Genomic DNA, 26,684 nt, shown 5'->3' on the forward strand with positions numbered 1-26,684 from the left:
CTGAACTCATGTGATATGGAAGACTTCCAGCAAGAGGAGACTCACACACAGTTGCATCAGACACGGGGACAGGAGGAGACCGGGCTGTGGGAAAAGTGATGAGCTCAGCTGCGATCAGGCAGTTTCTGATGCAGTGGGACCACCCGGCGGAGGCGCCCCGAGGCCGCCCTCGAGAGGGGACCCAGCTTACACCCGAGCAGCTCGGTGCGGAGGCTGTGGACCAGGCTGTGGTGTAGGTGAGAAGGGAGTCCGTAAGGACGGAGTGGGCTACCGCGTCAGCATAAAGATGGGAGGTGTCAGCTGAGCCTGCAGATGAGTCACTGGAGGTCCTGACCAGAGCCGCCGGGGGGAGGGCAGGCTGAGCGACACACACAGCTGGTCGGACGCCGACTGTCCCTGGAGACCATCTGCTTATGCCTCCTCAGTATCTGGGGACAGAGGATCCTATGTTAACATTAAATCTTACTTGGAGCCTCTGGGAGAAGAGGTAGGACCTAACCAACCTGGGGGAGTCGGGGTGAGGCCTGGACGCCCGGCCCTTTGGCCTCCCCACTGCCCCCCGGGCCCTGAGAACGCTGGCCCCACCTCCAGGGGCCCCGGCGCTCCTGCAGACACTGTGCAAACCCCCCCCCCCCCCAGCAGCGGGCACAGCCAGCCGCGCTCTGCTCTGCTAATGAGCGCCCCTCGCGGGAAGCTGACCTTCCCTCCTGGGAGATGCTGCTTGTGGGCTAATTTGGTCCAGCTTCACGGGCAAGGTCCCTGACCTTCACCAGCGGGCAGTAGGATTCCAGCAGTTGTCATGGTTTCCGTGCAGGTTAATTTCTCGTGGGTGTATCTGAGATGCAGGAGAGACGAAAATACATCCAGCCCGCAGCTGTGCAGGGGACTGGGCGTCAGACACGCTCCCCTTCCATCTGAGGGGCTAAGGAGTAGCTCACTTTATTTCTCACCTCCCAGTCGCCCTGGACTCCTTGGAAGGTGATGGTGTGCAGTGCAAGAGTCCCCAGGTGTGTAAGACAGGTGACCCAGAAGCGTGAGGCATCCCTGAGAACCCTTTGGAGACCCCCGTTCCTAAGGAGCCGCCTTGCCCCCCATTGCTTGAGCTCCCGCGTCTCAGTCTGTGCAGAGGCCATGCTGGTCACTTTCAGACGGGACTCAGAGCTCATCACCCTTCTTCTTAGAAGATCTCAGGGCCTTTCCATGGTGTTTACAGTGAAACCCAAGCTCCCAGGCCAGTCTGTGCGGCCCTGAGCTGCCCTCTGCCACCGACCAGCTCCGTGTGTCCATCCCTCTTCCTGGGCCTTTCTTTTCTTTATTTTATTTTATTTTGTTGTGGCAAGGACACTGGACATGCAGCACCCTCTTAAGTGTCAGTGCATCAGCGCTGACCGTGGCGCCGCGTGGGCAGCAGGTCTGCAGAGCTCACGCATCGTGATGCCTGCAGCTGCCTCTTCCTCCGTCCCCAGCCCCTGGCAGCCACCACTCCACCCCTGGATTCTGTGAGCCTGGCGATGTTGGAGACCCCAGGTAAGTGGAATCAGACAGGCTTTGTCTTCCTGTGACTGGCTTATTACTTCACTGAGCACCATGTCCTCAGGGGCCACCGTGTGCTTGCCTGTTGCAGGGTTTCCTTCGTTTTAGAGGCTGAACGGTCCTCCGTCGTGCGCGTGTGCCACCCCGTCTCTGTCCTTCAGTTTGTCCGTGGGCACTCAGGCTGTTTCTGTATCTTGGGGGCTGTGGATACTTTCCCAGTGAGCAGGAACAGCGGGTCACTCTTTAAGGTCCTGATTTCAGTCTCTTGGATAGATGCCCAGGAGTGGGGCTGCTGGACCCCATGGTGATTCTATGTGTAACTTTCTGCGGCCCCTCCGTACTGTTTTCCATGGTGACTGTGCCATTTGGACGCCCCCCCCACCCCCGGGCGGGAGGACTGCCTCTTCTCCACGCCCTCACCAGCACCTGTCGTCCTGTCTCCTGTGTTCTGACCCTAACATGTGCCTGCCCTTTGTGCCCTTGGTCAACTCTCTTCCCTGTTTCTTTGGGTGTTAATTTCCTTCTTGGAGCCCGTTTCTCATGAAGGACTTTCCTGATACCTCCTCTGTCGTGGTCTCCAGCCCCTCCCCCTGGCCTGTTTATCCTCTTCCCCTTGTTTATCAGGATCTGGGCAAGTCTGCTTCCCTGAAAATGCTCTTTGTCTTTGGTGCTTATGACACTCTGTCCGGCAGAGTATCCTCAGCCTGATCCTTAGAGAGGGCTCAGTGAATATTTGTTGGATGATATAGTTCCTCAAAGATTTTGCATTTCTAAGTTGAAATAAGTTATGTTATTAGTGTTATTGTTGGTCTCGCCATAGATTCTGAGATCAGGGACTGGTCGACTCTTCACAGGGGTGTCCCATGACTGGTAATTCTTCATTTGAAACTATAATAATAATAATAATAATAATAATAATAATAATAATAATAATAATAATGTTAAGTTTTTGTTGCCAGAGGTGACGGTATATGGGACAGTCGTCACAATGAAGTGGACACCTTAAGTAGTCACAACTTGACCAGAAATCTGTCTTTGCGATGGACAGGCTTAAAGCTGTAGGCATCCATTTATATGAATGGAATCCGGGGATCAGTGCGTTAAAGAGACTGGCATTCAGCTCTTTGGGATGACACCACTGGGGCTCCTAGATCAGTGGAGCGAGAAAAACAAATGTCCACATGGCGTTGGATCACAGAGCCAGGGCGTGAATTTTGATAAAGGGATAACAGAATGCCTTCTTCAGCTGCACCTCTAAGTGCAGGACTGCCTCAGCCCTCGTTGTAAAGTGAGGGGCACCGAGCATTCTGGAGGGAGCCCAGTGTCTGGATGGACGTCCGCCTGAGTCGTCGTGGGGGGTTCTGCTACGTGGGAGAGAAATGGTAGGGAGACTGCCTTCAGCTACCAGTAGATCACAGACCTCTCTCTCAGCTCTGGTGGAGTTTAGAGCCAGCTGACTTGCTGTGGTTCGTTGTGGTTAAGACCTGTTTCTAAACATTTAATTCTTGCCTATATCAAACCACTTAGTTGACACATCCCTTTTGGTCCAAACCTGCTTCGGTTTGGGATAAATTGAAGCGGATTTTTATTGTGCCACTGCTAGGGATGTAGACTGACAAAGAGACCCTGGCATCATTTGAGTTCCTGTTGTGTGAGTTGGGGAGCAGGGGTTCACGGGGATGGGAGCCGTTACGGTCTGTGAACTCAGACAAGGGACCATGGGTATTTAGCTAAATTTAATAAGGAATAAAATGAGCATTGGGTTCCAATTCTAGGTCCAAGTCTGAGGTCTAGGTTTTGTGACCTTTGACCCATCACCTGTGATGTGTCTGATTAATGTCTTTACCTGTAAACTGAGGACATTTAACAGATAGCCTCACAGATGTAAGTAGACCAAAAGCCGACAGAGATGTCCTATCTCAGCCACACATCTGACTCTGAGCTTCCTGGAACGCAAGACGAAAATGAAGACGTGGTGAAAATCAAAATTCTTTTCCTCTGAAAAGAAGAACCATTTTAGTTCTTGGGAAGAAGTAAACCTTTTCTGAGAATTGGATGCAAAAAAAACTTATCTTGGACTTTTTATATCAGGCCCTGAGGGTTAGCGCATTGTGCCCTCAACCACAAATGCAGCAAGAAATTTCTTAATTATTTATGTCCTGACTCGCTCCGTGAAGGATTTGGAGTGACAGTTTTCATAAAGCGGTTTCTTGTAGTGATCGCGGTAAAACATACTGCTCTGGAGCTGAGTCTGCAAGACGGCCAGTGACAAGGTCCAAACACCCCATCTTCCCGGGTCGCCCTTGGTCTCCGGCTGATGGTGCGAGGCTCAGCGGGGAAAACCCCTACCCCGTGGGGCAATCCGTGACTCACAAAGTGAAATTGTAAAGTGCTAAAAAAAAAAAAAAAAAAAAGAAAGGTCACTGGTCACTGTTGTATAGCCACGAAGTTGTGACAACAAAGAAAAATATGGAAAGCGTTAAAAGTACCTGCTTCTTGAGTTTTGGGAAAAGAAAGAAACTTCCGGCACATCTCGCTGCAGGACCTGAAAGCTCTGGAGACGCCCTTCCTCCCCCCACCGCCTGCTGATCGTGGGTGCTCCGTGCAGGCACGTTTTAGAGGCTGGACTTCCAGGACGTGTCTTTGCCGAAACGCGATGATAGGATATTTCCCTGCTACCCCATGTAGTGTCTTCTTCTAAAGTGAAGAAGAGAGAAAATTCTGTTTACAAACCTTTATTTACAACACCTGTGATGGTGTTTTATTTACAAGACCGTGTGATCACACAACCCGCCCCTCCCAGGACATGTCATATGGTCACGTAACCCCCGCTCCAGGACGTAAGCATCGCGTGATCACGTAGCCCCCTCCTGGACGTAAGTGTCACGTGATCACGTAGCCCCCTCCTGGACGTAAGTGTCACGTGATCACGTAGCCCCCTCCTGGACGTAAGTGTCACGTGATCACGTAGCCCCCCCCTCCAGGACGTAAGCATCGCGTGATTATGTAGCCCCCGCTCCAGGACGTGTCACGTGATCACGTAGCCCCCCCCCCCCCCGGGACATGCGCATGAGGACACCCTTTGGTTTGCTCAGTCTCGCCGCACGGAGAGCAGGGCTCAGTGAACGTCTGTGGAACGAGTGATAAAGTCCGTAACAGCGAAACCAGTGCGATATTTGAGAGAAAAGTTGTCAAGGGCCCGTGTTTAGCATTGTTCTGAAACCAGAAGTCGCAAGCTGGAGACCCAAGGGAATGGTGACGGGGTGGCCTCCTTACCCCACCCCCCCACCAAGCTGTTGGCACGCTGCTCCTGACACCTTAATACTGGTATTCCCAATTTTGCAGGAATAGTACCATGACATTTTAATGTTTTTCGTAAATGTCTGAGGAAGACTCTAGGCCTGAAAATGTAAAATTCATGCCTGGAAAAACTTGAAATCCTTCTGGTGACTCTGGGTGACAAGAAATTGGCCGTTTGACTAATGTTTTGTATCGATTTAGCGTGATGCCAGTGGACACAGGTGTGCCTGCCGCCTGTTCTTCACCTGCGAGCACCAGTGTTGGGCACAGGAGATAAATTGTTGCGGGAGGGGTCCCCTCCCCCTCTTCAGACTGAGCCCAAGTCTTCCCAGTGGCTGCACTGACACATCTGCAGGGAGCCGGAGTGCTTTCCGGAGTTGCGTTTCTGCTGAGCTGTGCTTATGTAAACACTGTGGACTGGGCACCTGTGTGGGCACCTGTCAGCTCTGCGTCCAGGTGGCTTTTGTCCACAGACCTGTGGGGAGGCCACGTTCCAGTCCCACCTGTCACCATGGAGTGCCATCTTGACTGGTCATTTCACATCCAGACCTCAGTCTCCTTGACCGTGGACCTGCAGTGGGTCAGCGCATCACTAACCATCCGTGTGCTGAGGGCTGTTTCTCAAGCAGGGCCTTCCCAGCGGGTTAGTTGCTACGTGGCGGGATGAGGAGCTAAGAGCTCACCCATTTGGGACACATTTGGTTCGTCGCAGCTGGATCACAGGACCGCTCGGAAACGGTAGCCGTTAGCCAGCATCCTGACTCCAGAGGGAGACAGCCCCGGTCCCCAGCGTGTCTGCCAGGGGACCGCGCAGCTCCCCTGGAGCCAAGCGCCAGCACCTGTGCCCCACCTGCCTAAGCGCGCTCCCTGCAGGGTCTCACCTGAGAAACGAGGTTATTTCCCTCTTTGGGGTGAGCGGCTTTTCACCACCACGCCATGGTTTGTGATTTTCCACCCAGCAGGGCACCTTTGGAAAGACCCCCGTCTACACAGCGTGCTGCCGTGTGGTGAGTGTGTGCGGGCCGAGGGCGGGCTCTGCTCTGACGGGCCGCGGTTTGTGACGGGCTCGCCGCGGCCCTGCAGGTGGAGATGCGGTGAGCGGGCGGCCGGAGGGGCGCCTTCCCGCGCTGGGCCTGTGCACGGGCGGCGGGACGCGCTGGTTCGGCCGCGTGTGCCTGAGGCCGGCGGCAGAGGTGCGGCGCCTGTCCTCTGGGGCTCCGGGGCTCTACCTGACGGTCCAAAGCCAGCAGACAGGTGGCGCCCTTAGTCGCACTCCCTTGTAAGTGTGCCCGTCCACGGACAGCTCTGTTCTGGGGGTCTGGAGGGTCTTCTGCAGCGGGTGGGGGGCAGGGCGGGGGGCGGGCGGCGGTCACAGATGTTACCTGAAGATGCCTGCGGGCGGACCTCACGTCCACTTTTCTGAGAGATCCTTCACCGTTCAGTGCCTGTGCCTCCGCAGGAGAGGAGGCGGGGGCAAGTCCTCCGCGCGGCACGTGGCCCTGTGCCCCCCACTTCCTCCCTCGGCCCAGAGGAGCCCCTGCGTGAGCCGGAGGGCTTCCCGACCTGCCTCCTCCCTCGGCCTGCGCACAGGAGGGCCTCCGCGTGGGGAACAGGGCACCGGACTTCCTCCTTCAGCTGCCCTGATAGGGGTCACGCGCGGCTCCCTGAAGAGTCCGATGATGGGTAGACAGAAGGCGGGCTGGGCTGGGTTTGGGGAAAATTCTTCCCTATGGAAGCAGACGGGCCTCCTCATCCGGCAGCCTGGGGCCCCGCTCTGACCCGGTCCCGTGGAGACCACACCCTCTTCCCACCTGATCTCCTGCAAAGTTGTCACTCCTACTTTGGCTTTTGCTTAGTTTTAATTTTTCACAATATTAACATTTATTTAAGGTTATTTAATGGTTTCTTCACTGGTTTTATCTTTTTTTAAAAAAGACTTTTTTAAAGAGCTGTTCTAGGTTCGTGGCAAAATCAAAAGGGACACACAGATGGTGCCCCTGTACCCCCTTCGCCACACCCGTGTGCCTCTGCCCTTATCCACATCCCCACCAGTGGTACGTCTGTTACAGTCAGTGAAGCTGCTCTGACACGTGCGTACCGCGCAGAGCCGAGCTGACCTCAGGGTACACTCTTGGTGTCGTTTGTTCCGTGGGTTTGAACAGGTATGTGGTGGCTAGTGTCGCGCACTGTGATGTCAGACAGAGCATTTTCGCTGCTCTAAAAGCCTATCCTGACCTTGCCACAGGGTTTCAAGACCCTCTGGATGTCTCAGTGGCCTCCTTTAAGCTTTCAATGCTGTATCAGTGTCTCCTCTGCCTGATGCTGGACCAAACTGGGCCTCCTGGCGAGCACTGTCAGTATTGTCCCAGGGTCACTCTCGTCCCGTCTGCACAGACCGTCCCACAGCCCCTTTGCTGGCTGCTCTGTATCTGCCTTGTCCACTGATTCTCCCAGCACACATTTGTTAATGGCCTGATGTGTGCTGGTTGCTGAGAACATGAGGCCCAGCCTTGGGGCTGAGGAAGGTAACAGTCTGCCATCAAATGGACCATGTTTAAATGCTGCCGTTCAGAAAACTTCCTTATTATTATTAATTATTGTTATTATTTAAACACAAACTGCTGTCTTCAGTTTTCTCTAGATTCTGCAGTTGAGGTTTTGAAGAGCAGGACTTTTTAATATGGTCAGTTTCAGCTCGTTAGCTGTTTCTTAAAGCATGTCAAATATTTGTAACCCACGTACTGCTTCTCCCCAGCTTTGTCACGTACGCACTTGGTGGACACATTTCCTAAGTTTCCTCAGGTTGTTGGTGCAAGTATCCATCAGGCCAGGGTCACACACAGAGCCCTGTGTCCAGTCACTGGAGACTCCCTCCAGGAGAACGTGGATCAGCGCCGTGACCTCCCACACAGCTCAGCCGTTGTTTGTGTACTGTGTGGGGTCCTTTCCCAGGAGCTGGGTCTAAAACCGGACTGATTCGAAGCCCAGTTGTCTGTGCACATTGCTCCTCTGCTCAGTTGACTGTGGTGAGATTTCAGTCTCATCCAAGGTTCTCTTAAGCATTTTCCGATAAATACCCTGTGCTTTTGCGCAGGAAGGAGGCGGAGGCTCTGGTCATCATTCGTGGCAATAAAAGTGGCGCTTCTAGGTCCCTGCCCCCACACCCCTCCCTTCTCTCACAGAGCCTGGAATTTGTAGGAAACCGGCTATATTGAGAAACCAGAATTAGGTGTCTGGAGGGGTGCAGTTTCTTATGAGAGATTAGTTCAGAAGATCCACATGTGAACGGGGAAACCAGTCACCGAGGTAGAGTGTAGGTACCTTCTCGCTGTAACTGAGCGGGGAAGGGAAGGTCTTCACACAGTGTGAGGAGACGTGATTTATGCATTTTTCCAGCCTCGGGCCTGGGTTTGGGGGCACACCCAGACAAGTTAGTAAGGAGTTCAGAATACACCCCAAGTAACTTCAGGGCCTGACAGGGCTCCGTGAGAGCCAGGGGCCCCTCACTCTGGCTGGGTCTGTGTCCCTGGGCACTGGGCTGGCCAAGGGGCAGCTCAGCGACGAGACTGGCCTAGGCGGGGCTCACGCATCTCTCAGTGAAGTGTGTTCTGCTAAACACGAGTCCAGGCCCACGGCGTCCTCGCCTGGCCTGGCCTGCATGCTGGTGCCGCCTGGAGTTGCGTGGCCTCGCTTTCTTGGCTGATTTTCAGGTCTGTGGGCATGTGAGGAGCAGAGGGTAGGAAGCAGAAAAAGTACCCAAAGCTGGAGAGGCCCTGGGGGGGTGTCTCCCCACCCCCACTGTAGTTGAGACTTAGGGCTGCACGGTCTGTCAGAAGTAGGACTGCCCCCCACTGAGATGCGTTCACAGCTCCCGGGGTGACCCTCGCACTTCTTGGTAAACACCGCTGTGGCCAAGCTCCTCCCAGCAGACTGGCCGCTGTTGTCACTGAGCGTTCCCCTCGCTGACGTTTGTGATGCTTACAGTCGTACATCTGTTGATGTGTATACTTCTTATCGTCTTTCTTCCCGATTAGACTGTGAACCCTTGGTACCAGGGGTCATGCCGTGTTTTACATGTCTTGGCCCCCAGCAGAGTGTCGGATGCTTAGTAGGCAGTGAACTTTAAACCAAAGTTGAAATTAAAGTTGTGTGAAGATCTGAAGGTTAAATGTTGCCACAGGGACGGGCCATGGCTCCTTGTTTGTCAAGGGCAGATGATCCCTGGACAGTGTGAGCAGCACACTCCTTGTTCTGGGGGCACAGCTAACACAGAGCGTTCCAGAGTTGAGCAGACAGGTGAAAGATGAAAGGAGGACAACCAAAGATTAGTCAAAAGTCAGAGGTTTGCGAAGTGTCTGCTGCTTCGTCCTGGGACCGCAGGCACAGAGGAAAGGGACAGGCGGCCGCCTGTTCCCCCTGTCACGGGGCCACGCCCTGGGGCAGGAGATGGGCAGTAATGAGATCAGTGCTGTCGTCCCCCCGCACACATGGGCGCTGCTTTATTCGTTGGTTCGTCACTTGAACGAGTATTTTCTGAGCACCCCGCTCTGTACTGGGCATCAGGGTACAGCAGTGAACAAGCCAGAAGAGCCCTTCTCTTCTGGGAGCGTTTGTTCCCATGTAATAAGAAAGACAATCAACAAAAACATGAGTAAAATCCATCTCACGGCAGATACCGTTAGTCAGGGCGTGTTGGTGGGGCAGGGTGCAGTTCTAAACAGCCGCTTACTTTTCTACGAGGTCAAGGAGAAAGCTGCTGCCTGAAAGTTTGGGGTGAGGGAGGTGTGAGGATTTCCACAGAGAGGATGAGGTATGGAAATGTTAGCAATGAAAACACAAGAGCGACTGGGAGCCAAGTAGGATCGCCTGGTGGCTTGAGTGTCCCTTAGGGGCCGGCGGTCACACGGCGTCAGCCGTGGTGAGGCGGTCCCCCCCCCCCCCCCCCGGGCTCTGGTGCGCGGACAGCTCAAGCGGACAGTTGGGCTTCGCGGGCCCCAGGGACGCTCCAGAGAAGCAGAATCTGAGCTAATCAATTGAGAGAGATGGGCAGGGTAGGGACAGGTATTTGTAAAGGTGGCGTTAAATCCCAGAGTCCAGGCTGGGAACGGAGAGGCGGAGGAGCCGGACGGGGACGAGGGTGAACGAGCAGGCTGGGGAGCCGGGGCGTCCGCGAGGCAGGCGGGTGGGTGGGAAGTTGGCGAGGAGGCGCGTGGGGGGAAATGTTTGACGGTGAGACTCGGGGGGTCGTGCGGCCCTTGGTGACGCCCAAGTCGAGACCTGACCTCTTGAGAGGGGTCTCAGGAGGGCGCAGGATGTGATCGTCAGAGCCGAGAGGGTCAAGGAAAGAAAAGCTCGGGGTGTTAGACGGGCCGTTTAAAGCAGTGACTCCTTGTGAGGGTGTCGTCCCACTCCCACCCCTGCCCCGGGGTGTCTGGTAACGTCCGGAAGTAGTTCTGGTTGTCGTGGTCGGGAGGCGCTGCCTGGTGGGCTGAACCCAGGGCTGCTGGCCAGCATCCTCCAGTGCACAGCGGGGCTTCACGACAAGTCACCTGCCCAGGTGTCAGCAGGCACTGCTGCTGAGAAGCCCTGGTATACGGTGACGTCCCGGTCGCGGACTGAGTCCAGGGCCGGGCAGACAGGAGGCCGCAGGTCGGTGTGGGAGCCGACCACGAAGGAGGGGCGTGGCCAGAAGGGCAGGAGAGGGTCCCGCAGTTGGATCCCATGTCCCTGAATCCATTTTTAAATCTTGTTTCTTTAAATGTGTTGTTTGCTTTTTCTTTTAAATTTTTTATTGAAGTGTAGTCGATTTACAGTGTTGGTTTCAGGTGCACAGCAAAGTGATTCAGTTGCACGTATACGTCCATGTATAGTTTCTTTTCAGAATCTTTTCCATTTTAGGTTATTACAAGATACTGAATACAGTTCCTTGTGCTGTACGGTAGGACCTTGCTGTTTATCTTGTATACAATAATGTGTGTCTGTTAATCCCCACCCCTTAATTTGTTCTTCCCCTCTTTGCTGTTTTTTTTTTAAAGAGAAGAGGACAGCGGTTTGGGGTGGCAGTGAGTGCCTGGAGAGGGGTGTGAGGGGTGAGATGTGAGAAGTCTAGGGGAGCGGTGTCCTCTGTACGCCAGGGTGCAGTGAGAGCAGGAAGGGAAGGTCCAGGGGTGGGGAGGAGGCAGGTGAGAACTCCTGGGTGGCAGAGGGGAAAGGATGGAAGGACGGAGAGCGGGGTGGTGGAGTCCCATCTGGGGGTGCAGAGTCGCGCGGGGAGGAGAGCCGCGGAGATGGGTGGATGGGAAGCGCGCTGAGCTGTGTCTTGAGATCCTCGAGGCCTTGGGGACTGGGGACCTTGGGGCAGCTGAACCATCCCCAGAGCAGGGTGACCAAAGGCCTGGGGGACGGCGTCACCCACAAACAGGTGCCGTTTCAACCTACGATAGATGAGCCGATGGTTGGTTTGAGGAAGAATGGGAGTTTCCCGTTCTGAGTTCACTTGGAGAGCATAATGGACTTCATTGGAGGTAATTTATGTCAATGCCAAGCTAACGAGGGCGAGGAGGAGAAGTGCTTCGCATTCCAGGTGGACTTCCCGTAACTGCCTCCACTCGTTCTCATCAACCATTTATGACATGCACTTGGAGAAGACATTCTAGCGAGTAAATGTAGATGACGGGCTCTTCGGGAATCCTGGAGCAAAAGGAAAAGCACCCTGGTGCTGGAGGGGCGGGTGAGGACGGCAAGTAGGTGTTGTTGAAAACTTTCTTAACCTACTGAACACTTAGAGGCCTTCGGGAACCTTAATCTCTCCTTAATTTCATCATATTTTAATGACATTATCATGAAATGTAACATACATATGGAAAAGTGCACTAAGTGTGAATGTACGTTTAGGTTAATAAATAATTATACACAAAAGCATGTATCCACGACCCCACCAGACTGCCCCCCGTCTCTGCAGCGTTTATGGTCATTATTTTCTTACTTTGTGTTTCTTTGTAGTTTCACCACCATATACTCCCCCCGAACCATGCAGTGTAAAGACATCCATGTTTTACTTTGGAGTGATTGTCCTACAGTTGCCGTTCCTTTGTGTCTTGCTTCTCTTGCTATCGTGTTAATGAAATTTGTCCGTCACACTGCACGTCACCGCAGTTTATTTTTATTTCCGTATAGTTTCATGTTCATTTCTGTGTAGTTCCCCACTGTAGAACATGCCCAGTGCTTGCCATGCGTTTACATGTAGGCTGTGTCTGTAATGACAAAGTGATTCATACCAAAGTGTATTTATATTTATCGTATGTATTTACAAAATGTATTTGCCCACTCTTCTGCTGATTGCTGTTTAGTTGTTTCTAGGTTTTGACAATTACACGAAACACTGCAGAGAACATTCTTTTTCATGGTCATGCTGCAAGATACCTGAGATGGAGGAATAAATAAAGATTGGATTGTAGGATTGAAGAGTGTATATGGTCAACATTCTAGGTTGAACGCGTATGTAGCTCCCTAAGTGGTGAAGCAGTTTTCACCTCCGCCAGCAGTGATCAAACTTCAAACACCCCACGTCTCCCCAGCACGCGGCGCCGTCAGTCTGGTGGGGTAGGGGGCTGTTTCCTCAGGAGTATTTCTTTTTCTTCTGTGTTTTCCTTAATTGTTACTGTATTGTATTCATCCAGACACACAGCAGTGATAGCCAGCTTCCTTTTAAAGCTCAGAATTAAATATTAAGCCTTTTCTTCTCGTTTTAAATTTATATTCTCCTACTGGGAAGAAAAGAGGCTGACCTTCTGTAAAGAGCAGACCCCCTACCACGATCAGCTGGGCCAGAAAAGTGGTCAGTTCCCTCCCAAGGCCAGGCGCTGGCAAGCTGGGACCAGATGACCCTATCGTTAATGCCACAGTGCAGTGAAGGGGCACTCGTCCTAATCCAGGTGAGGAAGAGCAGCAAGGAAGGGACATTTGTTCCAGAAACGGGTTTTCTGAAGATTCCCAGTTCATCAGTTTTGCTTTTTTACCTCAAGTGAATTTTGGGAGGGGAAGCAATCTTAACACAAGCTTGAAAGTCTTGCCTGTGGGAGGCGATCATGGTGGCCTTTCTGAGAAGGGGCTGTTGGCAGGTTTAAGTGACTCCCCTGATGGTGCTTTTCAACTTCCTGTTCTCCTTGGTGTGGCTTCAGAGTCTGAGAGATCTCCGTAGGCAAGCCTGGCGTGGTCCGGTCCGCTGGACTTTCTCCAGGTTCTCTAAGAACACCTGCTGGGAAAATCAAAGGAGCAGAAATAGCTAATCCTAGTTCAGGTCAGACGTGGGGACCAGGAAGTACCAGTTTGATCATAAGGCAAGACTCACAATATGTGGAAATTCAAGTTTGTGGTAATGGCAGAAAAATTTTATCAGATTAACTCATAGATAATCATTACAAAAGTGGAACAACACAGATTAAAACAAAACTTTCGATGTCGGTGGAGGGTAACTGATAACGGGCAGAAGCTGGAGAGGCCTCTACTCTTCGAATACAGGCCACAGAGTTGGCTGAATTTTTGAGTTCACACCTTTCTGCTTGAGGGTCCTCCCTAATTCCTGGTCTGGGGTTTGGACAGCAGAAACCTGCAGTGTTTCTGGATGGAGATGCCAGAAGAGAGGCTGGAGCTGGGTGACCGTCTAGAAAGTTAGGGGAAAATGGTGAAAGAGAAGTGCCCCTAACTGGCTCCTCCAGTCCACCCAGATCATTGACTGGCTGCTAAACTGCGCCGTGTGCAGCGGAACCCACACTCTGGTGACAAGGCAGCATCTGAAAGGCAACATAATTAAACAGAGTTTAGTTGTTTCCCACTGCGGAGTGTGGGGTTTGAGCCCAGCCAAAGTGCCTGCAAAGATAAAACCTATTCTCCAGAGGAGAACTAAGTAATTCCGGGACTCTGCAGCGTTTCGTCCCCAATGACTTGTACTTAATAATAATTTAAAAGACTAGGCACGTGAAGAAACAGGAAAACGTGGCTCATGCTTAAGAAAAAGAAGCAGCAACTAGCAGCCAAGCCCAGGTGAACCAGACGCTGTAGTGAGACACAGACGCTCCGATGCACCTGGTCGCGCGTGTGCTGGACGTGAAGGAAGACAGCTGCAGAGTGAGTGAGTAGCTGGGGAGCCCTGGCCGAGAGCTGTAATTAGAAATTACAGACCTCAGGTACTCAACAGCAGAAGTGAAATATGCGCAGAGGTGACCTAACAGAAGAACGAAGATGGCAGAAGAATCAGCAAACTTGAAAACAGTACAACAGAAATGGTCAGTTCTGAAGAACAGAAAAGGCACTGAAGAAAATGAGCACAGCCTTCAAGGCCTGTGATTAAATATGAAGTCTAATATTTCTGTAATTAGAGTCATAAAGAGACAAGGAAGATACTGGAAGGGAAGAATGTAACTGAAGAAATAATAGTTTGAAATGTCCTAAATTTGATTAAAGACACCAAGTTACAAATCCAAGAACCCAAATAATTTCAAGTAGGATAAAACACACACACACACACACACACACACACACATCTAGGCATTCCATAGCTAAGCTGCTGAAATCCAGATCTAAATAGGAAATTTTAAAAAGCAATTAGAGGAAAATGACATGTTACAGAAGGCAAATGATTATATTCATTATAGAGATTTCTTCCCAGAAACAATAGAAGCCAGAAGACAATAGAATGACATTTTTTAAACGAGGCAGCGAAAAAAGTCTGTCAGCCTCAGATTCTGTATCCATGAAGCTAGTCTGCAGCGCCGAGCAGGGATGTGCCAGGACTGTGTGGCGCAGTCCAGCAGCCGCGGGTGGAGGCATCTGAGCACTTAGATGGGGGGGGGGGTCTGAATGAGATGTAAGATGTGCAGATGTGCCTATTTCAATGCAAGGTATATGATAGATGTACTAAAAAATGCATGTATGTATACACGTATGATGAGATGTACTTAAGATACAGAGATATAAGGTAATAATATGTAGAATGTATAAATAGACTTGGAGGCAAAGCCTGTTGCCAAAGATGAAGAAGGACATTTCATGATAATGAAGAACTGTCAGCCAGACAGAATAATGACCAGCTTGTACAAGCTTGGTAACAGAGATTCAGAGCACTTGCACCACACAGCGAGAGAGATAAATACACTATGAAAGTAAAACTGTCGCCAGTCATCTATAAAACAACTAGACAAAATCAGTAGACACAGAATTTCAATTATAAATTATGATTATAAGTCCATAGATTTAAACATTTATCCATTTAGATTGTAAATCTGAATTATAGGATCTGAGTGACTTAATTGACATTTATGGAAACTTTACCCCACACTGCAGAGCTCACATTATTTTCCAGCGTACATGGAATACTTACCACGATAATTCACGCGGGGCCATAAAACAACACTTAATCAGCTTCAGAAGATTGAAATGTTACGGAACGTGTCTTATAGTAACGATGGACGTGAGTTTGAAATCGATACAAATAAGAGCTCCAGAAAAGCCCCAAATAGTTTTGTATTAAATGATGTGCTTTAAAAATCCCCATGCATCAGGGAAGAAATCACAGTGAAGAAGAGAGAGAATTCACACTGAATGACATGAAAATACTGCACAGCAGATGTTAAGGAACGTAGTTAAAGCAGTGCTCAGAGGGCAGTTTATAACTCCAAAACTCTTGTTTTAGAAAGGAAGTGACTTAAACCAATGGCCTAATTTTTCACTTTAAGAAACGAGAAAAAATGAGCACATGAAACCCAAAGTAACTAGAATCTGATAGAGTTAGCAGCAGAAATGGATGAACAAGTCAGGAACAGACGGGAACAGTTGGGAAGGTAGCCTAACTGGGTCTTGTGAAGATATTCATGCGACTCGTAAGCCCCTGGCAAAGATGATTCAGAGAAAACATAATTTAATAATATCAGTAGTGAAAGAAGGGAGATTATCACGCATCCTTCAGGCATCAAAAGTGTAATAAGGAAACAAACAACTTTATGTGACTAAATTTGATAGACTTATTGACAGTTTGTCAATAAATGAAAATTGAAATGGACAAATTCCTAAAAAAATACAGCTTTTCAAAAATGGCACATGATGAAAGGTAAGATCTGAATACGTTTGTGTCTATCAAAGACCTTAAACTTCCTTTCAGAATGATTTCCCACAAGGAGAACTGTAGGTGCAGGTGGTTTCACTGGAGAGTTCTTTCAAACGTGTAAGGAAGAAATATTGCCAGTCCTATAATATTCTTATAGAAAACAGAGAAAGGAGAATTTCCAACCTATTTAATGAGGGCAGCATAATAATGGTGATACCCAAACCTGACAGAGGAGTCACAGAAAAAGAAAATTTAGACCAGTGTCTTTTAAGAACATTGATGCTGAAGTCTTTAACAAAATGTTCGCACATTGAATCCAGTAATTCATAAAAAGGATATGTCATGACGAAGTGCTCTTTGTTCTGGAAATGTGAATTTGGTTTAATATTTGAAAATCGATATAATCCAGTGTTGTAATTGAATTTTTAAAAAGTAATAGAGTCATTTCAGTAGATGCAAAAAAAAAAGCATTTGGTAAAAATTAAAACCCATTCAAGACAAGAATTCTCAGGAAACTAAGGATAGTAGGGGACTTCCTCCGTCTGATAAAAGGCATCTCCAGAAACCGTCCTGCGACATCATGCTTAACACTGAGACACTGAGTGCTCTTCCTGAGACTGGGCACGACTCGAGGATACCATTGTCACTTCTGTTCAGCAGTGTGCTGGGGGTCCTACCCAGTATAGAGCGGGAAGAAAAAGAAATTAAAAGCACACATATTAGAAATGAGGAGGTGAAATCACCCCATTCCAGACAACTGCAATGCTTGCACAGAAAATCCTGAATTATTGACAAGCACCACAACAATTATTTATTAGAACAAATACATGCCTTTAACAAAGTCTCAGGAAAAGGTCAATATTTAAAAATACAGTGGAATGTCTGTATGCTAGCAGCAACTAGTTGAAAAATAAAATAAAAATTTTTTGTGTAACAGCATCAAAAGAGCATCAAACACTTAGAAGTAAAGTTGACAAAAGACGTGCAGCACATGTGCACTGAAACCACAGAACCTTGCGGAGAGCGAGTAGGGGCTGCCTGAGCGAGGGAAGGACGCGTGCTGGGCTTGTGGGAGGCTTGAAGGCTCACTGTGGCCCGATGTCACCCACCTCTGAGTTAGTCTGGATTTTTAAGCACAACCCCAATCTTAATGCCATAAAAATGCAAGTAGTTGGTTCTAGCACTGATGTCGGAGCACAGGAGACACAGACTGGCCTCCAGGCTGAGAGAGGCGTTGCTACCTGACATCGTGACTCACTGGAAAGCACGGCAGGCAAGCAGTGCGGTCTCAGTCTGAGAGTGTGTAGGCCGGCCGTGGGCAGAACAGACATCCTAGGGCCCACACACACGTGGGCACTTGATTCTTGACCAAGACATCTAAAATGTTCAGTGGAAAAGTTAAGGTTTTTGAACAATATTATTGGAATAACTTGAAGCCCATATGGGGAAAAAAAGAAACTTGGCTTACCTCACATCATAAACAAAATTTAATTTGAAGTGGACCTTAGATATGAAAGTAAAACAAACTGTGAAGTGTTTAAAAGAAGACATCGCAGGACGTCTCTGTGGCCAGGAGGTCGGTGAAGGTCTGCACAGGCTGCAGGAGGACTCAAAGGGGAAATTCTGGTGGACTTCATCAAGAAAACCCTTTCCTGCACGTTGAAAGTACAGTTTAAAAGAGAGAACGAGCAAATCTAGACGAGGGGAAACTATTCTCACTGCATGCAGGTGACCAAGGGCTTGTGTCGAGAATATAACTCATACTCAGTAACAGAAAGAAAACGACGTATTTAAAAAAATAGACAAAACATTTGCAGCAACATGGAAGGGCCTAGAGATTCTTACACTAAGTGAAGGCAGAGAGAGAAAGGCAAGTGTCATGTGATGTCATTTATATGTAGAATCTAAAAAAAGATACAAATACTTATTTACAAAACAGAAATAGACTCACAGACATAGAAAACTAACTTACGGTTACCAAAGGGAAAAGGAGGAGGGTTAAGTTAGGAATTTGGGGTTAGCAGATACACATTACTATATATAAAATAAATAAACAGCAAGGACCTTCTGTACAGCACAGGGAGCTATATTCAATATCCTGGAATAACTTATACTGGAAAAGAATTGCAAAAAGAACCGAACCACTTTGCTGGACACCTGAAGCTGTAAAGCATCTATGCTTCAATAAAAAAATAGATAAAAGACATGAACAGTCACTTCACCAAGGAAGATACACACTGGCCAAGTGAGCCTCAAAGAAGTGCTCACTGTCGCAGTCATCGGGAAGATGGAGATTGAAGTTGTGGGGGTATACCGCGCACACTCACCAGGATGACTGCGGGTGGAGAAGGGCGGCTGGGCTTTGAATTCCTTTCTGCCCGGTGTGTAAGCTGGTGTAACCACTTCGGAAAATGTTGCGGTTTCTTATAAAAATTAAACCCATACGCTTTGATTCAGTAATTGCATTCATATTTTTATTAAAAAAACAACAAACCAACCAAAAAAAAGAAACATACCTCCAAAAAATTTGCAGCCCAGCGTTCACAGAACCTTTACTCAACAATTGTTAAAACTGGAAACAACCCAATGGCCGCCAGTGGGTGAAAGGACAGACGAATTGCAGCAGCTCACCCAGCGGGAGGCCACGGGCCAGCGAGGGGAAGGGGCTGTGGCAGAGTCGGCCACGTGGGTGGCTCTCACAGACGGGAAGCTAGCCCTCCCCCTCCCCCAGCACGTCCCCCTCCCCCCCCCGACCCCATTTATGTGACGCGCATATCCCGGCTACACCAGTCAGCCATGCGAGACGTAGGAGCAGTGACTGCCTCCGGGACAGGGGACAGGAGGCAGCTTTCTTACAACGTGGGAGTGTTTCCTATGGTAGGGTGTGGGTTTCACAGATGGATCAATTTGTCAAAATTATTCGATTAAGATTTGTGCATTTCAGTGTATTTAACAGTATCCCCCCCAAAAAGACCTGTAAAAATATAATGATGGTAAGAATTGAGTGGGGCCTTGAGAGAGGGTGGGGGTCAGTGGGGCAAGAACAGTGGGATGTTGGTGATCACCGAACTGGGAGATGTAGCCTGGAGGGTGCCATGTGCAGCGGAAGTGCGTGTCTGTGACGGTCCAGGCGGGAGGCTGTGATGTGTCCTGTTGCTCTGACACCTTGTTCAGTCCTGATCACTGCCGGGTCGTGGCGGGGCGTTAGGCACCGTCCTGGGAGGTACCCGGAAGGTGGGGTTGCAGCCTGCACGTGCGTAGATGGGAGAGCTAAGGGAGGAATCCTACCTGGTAGGCAGGGCAGCCCTGAGCACAGAGAATTGTGGGCACGTGTAATTTGTACTCCACCCCAGAACTGGGCCAGCTCACCAAGAAGTATCCACAGGGACAGTGTGGATGCAGGAAGACACAGGACTTAACGTCCATGCTGTGTGGAGGCGGAGGTCTATGCCTGCTGGCTTCCCAGAACCGATGGGATTTTAGAAGTTCCCTTCCCACAGCTCCCATGCTCAGCCATACAGACGGAAAGGAAACTAGCCAACAGGAGGCGGGCCCCTAGAGGGAACCCCGAGTTCAGAGGCTGGGGAGTTGGGTTGCAGTTCCGCTCTGCTGTTCATTAGCTAATTTGTGGTTCTTTTTACTCACTGATACCATCGTAGCCCCGAATGCTGACATAAGTTGGTTTGTCGAGTATTTCTGTTCATTGGAGTAATTGCTGACTCTCTGCCTGGCAGCTGAAGATCTTGCGAAGCCTTGCCATCGTCATTTTTAGAACAGACTTTTATTGGCTGGAAAGTTAAGGTGGTAGGTCCACCGTTACCCAGCTCAGACGGATGTCAGGAAATTCTGTATCCGCACAAATCCGTGTTGGGAAAGTCCAGACGGTCTGCCCTTGTCGCTGTGACTTCCTGAGTCCTCGCTTGGCTTTGTCTCTCTTTGCACCCATCTTCTATCCTTTCTTTTTTATTTTTTGTTTCCCCCATGTTATTTATTTTTTTATTTTTAAATTTTGTATTAATTTTTTTTATTGAAGTATAGTCAGTTTACAATATTCTACCCTTTCTTAAATGCCAAGTTCAGGTTCTGTTCCCTCTGTGCAGACCTCACTGGTGATGTGGTGCAGAATAATAATGAATATAGCAAAACTACAGACTGGGGCCCTGGATTGTTCCAGCAGGAGTGGAGAGGAAAAAACACTGATTTTCTGCTTGTGACATCCCTAATAGGGATTTTATGGTGTCAAAGAAATCTTGAATTTCAGGCTTTGTCAACAAAGGAACTCTTTTCTAAGGTCTCTTCTTTCTTTTACATTTTTTAAAAAAACACCTTTATTGTGGTATGGTTCCTGTACAGTAAACCACACATATTTCAGATGTATAGTTTGATGAATTTTGATAGATGCAGACACCCATGAAACCACCACCACAATCAAGGTAGCTAACATTGCTGTCCCTCCCCAGGAGGTACAGATTTCAGACTCCCAATTTATCCCTCCCTCCTCTTTCCCTGCCTGGTAACCATAAGTTTGTTCCCTATGTCTGTGAGTCTGTTTCTGTTTTGTAAATGAGTTCATTTGTATCATTTTTTTTTAGATAACACATACAAGTGATATCATATGCTATTTGCCTTTCTCTTTCTGGCTCACTTCAGTTAGAATGACCATCTCCAGGTCCGTCCATGATGCTGCGAATGGCATTATTTTATTCTTTTTTATGGCTGAGTAGTAGTCCATTGTGTAAATACACCATGTCTTCTTTACCCAGTCATCTGTCAATGGACATTTAGGCTGTCTCCAGGTCTTGGCTGTTGTAAATAGTGCTGCTGTGAACACTGGGGTGTTCTAAGACCATTTTCTAAGGTCTTTTATTCCCACTAACCTACTGAGAGCTGAATCTGTGGAAAAGATGTCATGTCTGAGGCAGAGAAAACCCAGGACTTGAGGCTCAGGAGGTGAGATGCTGCCTCCTGACCCGCAGGCTGGTGGAAAGGAGAAAGTAAAAGAGGGGTGATGGTGAGAGCAGACAGGAGACATTCTGTCCTGACTTGCCCCGTAGGGTGAAGGTTCCAGGAGGGAGGTGCGGGAGGAGACATCAAAAGCAGGGCTGTAGGTAGCGCCCCTCACAAGAAGCCTGGTGCCATGGCCACGATGGCGCTGACGCACGTGCGTGGGACTGGCTGGTGGGCAAGGGTGGGTGATTCTCAGTAATTTCTCCTGCTTTCCCGAGGTCCGTGTGCAGCAGAAAGAGAACCCTGAAGTCTCCCTGGGTCCTGAGGAAGGGAGCAGAGCTCTGGGTGGGCCAGGAGTGGGCGGAGGCCTGGGGTGGGGACAAGGAGGTCCTGTTGGCTGGGGAGTTCCATAAGGAGGGTCCGCTGGCCAGCCCCCAGGGCCCCTGATGGCACCGGTACCCAGGCTGGCCCAGCAGAGAAGGCCCGGAGTGCCAGCATCCTTTCCCTCATCCGTTTGTTTACCCACTCAGTTCGCCACCAGGTAGATCACAGAAACTTCAGACATCCTGACAGTGAGATTTACCCCAAAGAGACGATTAAAAAGGAGGAAACTGTGGTGACGTCTTGGACTCTTAATCTGTGGCCCTTCTTCCAGCATCCCCCCCTCCAGCCAGAGCACAGGTCCTCCTCACTGGCCATGGCCTGCAAGGATGCACAGACTCGTGTGGAGACAGCGGCCGGAGCAGACGTCTCAGTGTTGGCCTCGCTATACCTCCTCTGACTCCTTTGGGATTCAGTCCACGTTGGGCATGTCCCCATCATGCCCTTGTCCTTGTTCCCAACTGAACCCCTTATTAGGCGGAATGTGTGATGCTCCGCACTCACCAGAAAACCGTGTCGGTGAGCAACTTGCTGTGATCGCCGCCTCCCACTGCCCTGCAGGACACGAGGCTCTGAGGGCGGGCGCTGTCTTATACTTAGTGGGCACGCCCCAGAGATTCACGTGATGCCCCATGATTAAGTGCGCCATAAATTCAGCTGATTGCAGCCACCTGCCAGGAGACGGTCTGCTCAGTGTGGCTGAGGGTCTGCTGCCCCTTTGCCTGCTGCTTTATCAGAGGTCAGGTCAGCTCGTTCAGCCACACAGGGTTTGTATTTCTTTCCTGCGTTCACCAGAAGGACAGTCTTTATCTTTAATGATGGTGGCGTGAAACATGTTTCTCCCCAGTTTCATGCAATAGCTGATTTATTTAAATATTTCCAAGTTCCCTATATTCGAAGCGTGTCTGTGAAGCAAACTGGCGTCACAGGATTAGCTGACATGCGAAGTGGAGAGACCCTCAGTGAAGTCAGCTGGGCATCCGTCCCCTGCAGGAGCCCTGGGCCTTCGAATGTTCCCTCTTCTCCTTGGGAAGTGGCCCAGAGTGGCCAGGAGATGGCTGCACTCTGATTTTGGAAGTCAAAGCCATTCCAGGGAGGCGTTTCCGTCATTCAGACATCACATAAGCATGAGTGGGACTCGCTCAGTGGTTCTGGGTACAATTAGAAGACACCACGTTCCCTCATCACTGCCCTTGATTGAAGCCACTGTCCCTCTGCCCTTCGTCACGAGGCTGGGGAACAGGTGCGGTAATGCCCCTGAGGAGACTCCTTGCCGAGGCCACGCGCCGCGTTCACCACCAGAGAGCTGCCGTGCCTGGGCGCCCTGCCTCCCTCCCGGACCTGCAGGGGAAACACTCGCCCTGCGGTCTCCCTCGCCCTGCAGGGCCTGTCCTCCCTGCCAGGAGGCAGGTCGAAACTCACCAAGTCACCCCTGTTAAGTCTCAACCCTTCAGAAACAGAGACAGCACATGTGAAATTTGCTCCCCAGAATAGAAAATGGTGCCTTTAAACATTTGTTTGCAGCTGTGCCCGGACGATGACGGATTTATCGCGTCAACCTGGGTTGGTAAACACCGTGCCCGGTAAAGAGCGCGGCAAGCCCTTGCTTGCCACAGCACTTAACTGCAGGGGTTCGATCAGAGCCCCATAAACTTCATTGCCGACCGCAGGCGAGGCTCCGGCTTTACGTGGTTGCCTCTGCCCTTGTTTTTCCACCTGCTCAAATGAAAGATTCTTGGAAAATTAGGATATGTAGAACTTGTTTATGATGCAAATAGAAAGATGCCCTTTCATCTCTCAGTAGCTTTGATGTCGTGATACGAAACTTAGTGCTACCTCCTCCCAGACACGCATCCGAGATGTTATCTGCTCCACAAACTTGTGCACCCGCTGTAGGTATGTGGGAACCAGCTACAAGGTATTTCTGCTCTCAGTACTTTTTATGAGGAATCTGTCCACTTCTAAATGAATAGAAAGACGAGGAGACTTTGTTGACACATTTTTTCGAAGGTTTAGAATGACATCTCGAGAACCAGGTAGGGGGAGCTTGTTAAGATGGAAAAATGAAAGAAGCTCAGAGCTCACCTTCCACTTCAAACTTGAACTGAGTGCCCTGTCATCTGGGAGCGCCTTCTCCGACAGTCCTCCCCTAGCTGTGGCCGTCTCGGCACACAGCAAGGTGACGTTCCTTCTCTCTGGTTTGGATAAGACAAAGACTTCTCATTTTAAGAAATACTTATCTAAGAAGCCCAGTTTTTCTCTTGAGCACAGTCTTGGGTTTTAACTTTGGTTAGACTCTGCCCAGATTTTAGAAGTCTGGATGCCTGGACTGGGAATCCCACCCCATTCCACTTAAATTAAAAAAGAAGAGAAAAGAAAAAGAAATCTCAGACCTGGACCCAGGCACGGCCTTTTCTAAAGCTCCAAGGTCATCCTCATGTAAGACCAGGACAGACCCACTGAGTCACATTGTGTTTTAATGTTGTTGTAGTGATTTAAAAACATGCTCAGTGTTCAGATACTTCTGAGCACAGAGGCATAAAGAAATCTGAATTTCCCAAGCTAGAAAAACTGGAAACAGTCGGTAATACATTCGTTTTTGTGCATTAGAGAATCTTTGAATAAGAAGCTTAAAGTTGCATGAAAGCTGTATAAATACACTAAAATTTAATTTTACCTTCTTTAGTCTCTGTTGAAGTGGCTTGGTAACAGGGAAGACCAAAAGCAGGGTTTTGAAGAGAAAGCATTAGAAGGCAGCCCCAACTCTGAGAGTGGGGAGACCCCCAGCATCCAGACTCCTAGGAAACCTGCCCGCAGGCTCCCTTCTCATTCATTTTAGCATCTAGAAGTAATGCTCTTTAAGTTGTCATCTGTCCCGATGAAAAGAGCCAGGAAGTTCGTGTAACTAAAGCCTCAGGTATTGAGAATAACGCTGGTACCAGAGCATTTAAAATGTGGCCTCGTGGGTATCTGGGGGGTCAGGAAAGACTTAGGCCTCTCCCTTACACTTGCTGTGTTTATGGGACCGCAGATTTTCTCTCCAGACTGACGCCCTGCGTGCACGGCCCACGACCCGGGAGGAGTCTTTTAGACATTTTGGAAGGATGCAATTACACCGTTCAGTGTAATTTCAGTGCCGACGCTGTCTTATTATCTTCTCATTTTGTAAAGCCGGTCTTCTGCATATATATGTTTTTTTTCACTGACCAGAATGTTTAATTAATTAGAAGACCCCATCTTCACCATCAGCTTGCATGATGAGAGTTTACTGTACCGCTATTTTTGGTACCTGAGCTGGTGGAAAGCTCTTCACAGTGATGAGTATCTGAATCCGCTGATTGTAGACGTGAGTCGCTCACAATATCCCATCAGTGGTGATGGAGAGCAGACATGCTAATTGGCCCACTTGAAGGCGAGAGCCCCCCAAAGAGGGCTGCCTTTCATGGCTCGAGCTCCATTAATCAGCGGGTCCTCCCGGAGCTCCCGCTGTGTGCCCCGCATGCCATCCAAGATGACAGGGTGCATCTTTTGATTCCGTTGGAGGCAAGACACTTCCAGCTAAAAAATATTGTATTTATGAAAATGATCGCATTACATCCTTGTGGAAGGAAGTGCTCCCTTGCATGGGGTGGGCACGGTGAACGCAAGAGTGAGGACTGAGATACCAGCTGCCTGCCCCGCCCGGGGAACCGGGAGGCCCAGAGCCGATGGGAGCAGAGGCAGCATGGAGGCGGGCTGGGCCTTCACCAGTGGTCCCCCGAGAGGCTATCCGAGGCTCAGCCGAGGAGTGGCTCCTGCCAGGGAGAGCCGTCCTCTCGAGATGTGGGGATTTGGGCTTTTGTCCTGTTCTTTGTTGGCGTTTCCTGTTTGCAGTGAGACTTTGCACCAGGAATACAGGACAGCTGAGTTGGGAAAACAGACCTTGCAGCCTGGGGACATTGGGATGCCAGAGTCGGACACTGGGGCCCAGGTGTGCACACAGCCTGGGGGTCCCAGCTGCCCCAGCCTGGGGGTGGGGGCGACGGCATCCTGCAAGACTGACCACTGGGCAGATTCAGTCACTTCTCAAATGCGCGAGCCGATTCATGTTTTCGTTCACTGACAGGTCCCGCTGGAGTCAAAATAACATCCTTTATTCAGTTTACACCATCGCCAGCTGAGAGAGCCTGTGTGGCTCTGAATCCCTAGGTGGGCAATGGGGCTGTGAGTGATTCAACCCCCAGGTTCATCCCGGCCTAAAACCCCATGACCAGAAGCATCACAAAGCCTGAGCCCGTCCGGGACTCGGAGGCGTGAGAGGAGCAGGGGCGGGTGCCTCGTTTGGACATCACTTGTACAACGTGGCCTCCGTTGACAGTGGTGAAGACAGCTTGCACCTATCTGACCTCAGTGTGCATGCACGGCTACGGCTACGGCTACAAGCGGGCACGTCTGGAGCGGCGCTGGGTGTGGCTGTGCTCTGTGCCCTCCGAGGTTCCGGGGGAGAACGGAATGGAGCCAGCCTGAGGAGGAGTTGGTGGTCCCCAGCCCGCATCTTGTGTTAGGTGGTGTGGTCTCTGACGGCGTGCTCTGGGGCCATGAATCCTGTTCGCACCAACTTTGTGCTAAAGAAGGAAGACTGGAACTCTACGTAATGGCCGGCTTCAAAAAGATCAGAGTAAAGGTAACATGAGGCCGAAACTATTTCAAATAACACCCGAGAGTGCACACAGGGACTTCCATCGGGAGGAAATGATTCTGCCAAAAAGGATTTGCTTGCTCCACCACAGCCTCTCGTTTTGAAATTCAGCACTGCAGGGCAATCTGTTACCCCTTCTTTGATTTCATCCCCACTTATCTCTCCCACTTGGGCTCATTTCACATACTTTTGATTTGATTTACAAATTTGCGATTGGATTTTAGAGGCATTATGGAATCCATGCTGGCGCCAAAACGGCCGTCACAAGTTTCTGTGTTGGGCTTTCTGGTACCGCTTCAGCTCTCTCTCGTCACATTATATCCCTGCTGGGACACCGCCTGGGCGCTCGCCACCGCTGTCATCGCAGGGGTTTGCATCGCAGCAGGAGAGACTTGAGTGAGACCCACGCAGTCCAGGCAGGGCAGCCTTTTTATTTTAGATGCACCTGAGAACCCGTCCAGGCGCAGGGTGGTCCAGAGACAAACGGACCTGCGGTCACAGACAGTTTGGAACTTGGCATGTGACTTTGTCTTATTTTGTCTGTTCAGGCAAACTGCTGAGGGCCACACATAGAAGCATCAAATAATCCTGAGAAAAGACTTAGGGGCAGAACTGGATCAAAAAGTAAAAATTGCGGCAAAAATCAGGTGCTGCTTGTGACGTGATGGGAAGTAACGTGACGTGCTAGAAACGACGCTTCCTCTGCATCTGGGGCTGGGCAGGCGGGCCTCTGTGGTGGAGGAG

General features: G+C 50.0%; 2 long non-coding RNA genes across 5 annotated transcripts in view; one reads left to right on the top strand and one right to left on the bottom strand.

Annotated features, from left to right (window-relative positions):
• Window positions 1-222: 222 nt before the first annotated feature.
• Window positions 223-5,929, bottom strand: LOC140697261 (uncharacterized). Of its 4 annotated transcripts, none has more exons than XR_012074109.1 (6): window positions 5,715-5,929; window positions 4,023-4,230; window positions 3,769-3,925; window positions 3,380-3,531; window positions 700-835; window positions 223-428 (listed from the first exon to the last, which is right to left on the bottom strand). It is a non-coding gene; the product is annotated as an uncharacterized lncRNA (long non-coding RNA). The 4 variants fall into 4 exon arrangements; XR_012074110.1 differs by having other exon boundaries at window positions 225-428; window positions 3,380-3,479; window positions 5,715-5,891; XR_012074111.1 differs by lacking the exons at window positions 223-428; window positions 700-835 and having other exon boundaries at window positions 3,255-3,531; window positions 5,715-5,866.
• The window catches only part of LOC140697263 (uncharacterized), a 93,692-nt gene continuing 72,932 nt past the window's right edge, over window positions 5,925-26,684 (top strand). Inside the window, exon 1 of the long non-coding RNA XR_012074114.1 lies at window positions 5,925-6,112. This is a non-coding gene — a long non-coding RNA (uncharacterized lncRNA). The remainder of the gene's footprint in view (window positions 6,113-26,684) is intronic.

This window comes from Vicugna pacos, chromosome 7 (assembly GCF_048564905.1).
Source record: "Vicugna pacos chromosome 7, VicPac4, whole genome shotgun sequence".
In the NCBI taxonomy this organism is placed as follows: Eukaryota; Metazoa; Chordata; class Mammalia; order Artiodactyla; family Camelidae; genus Vicugna; species Vicugna pacos.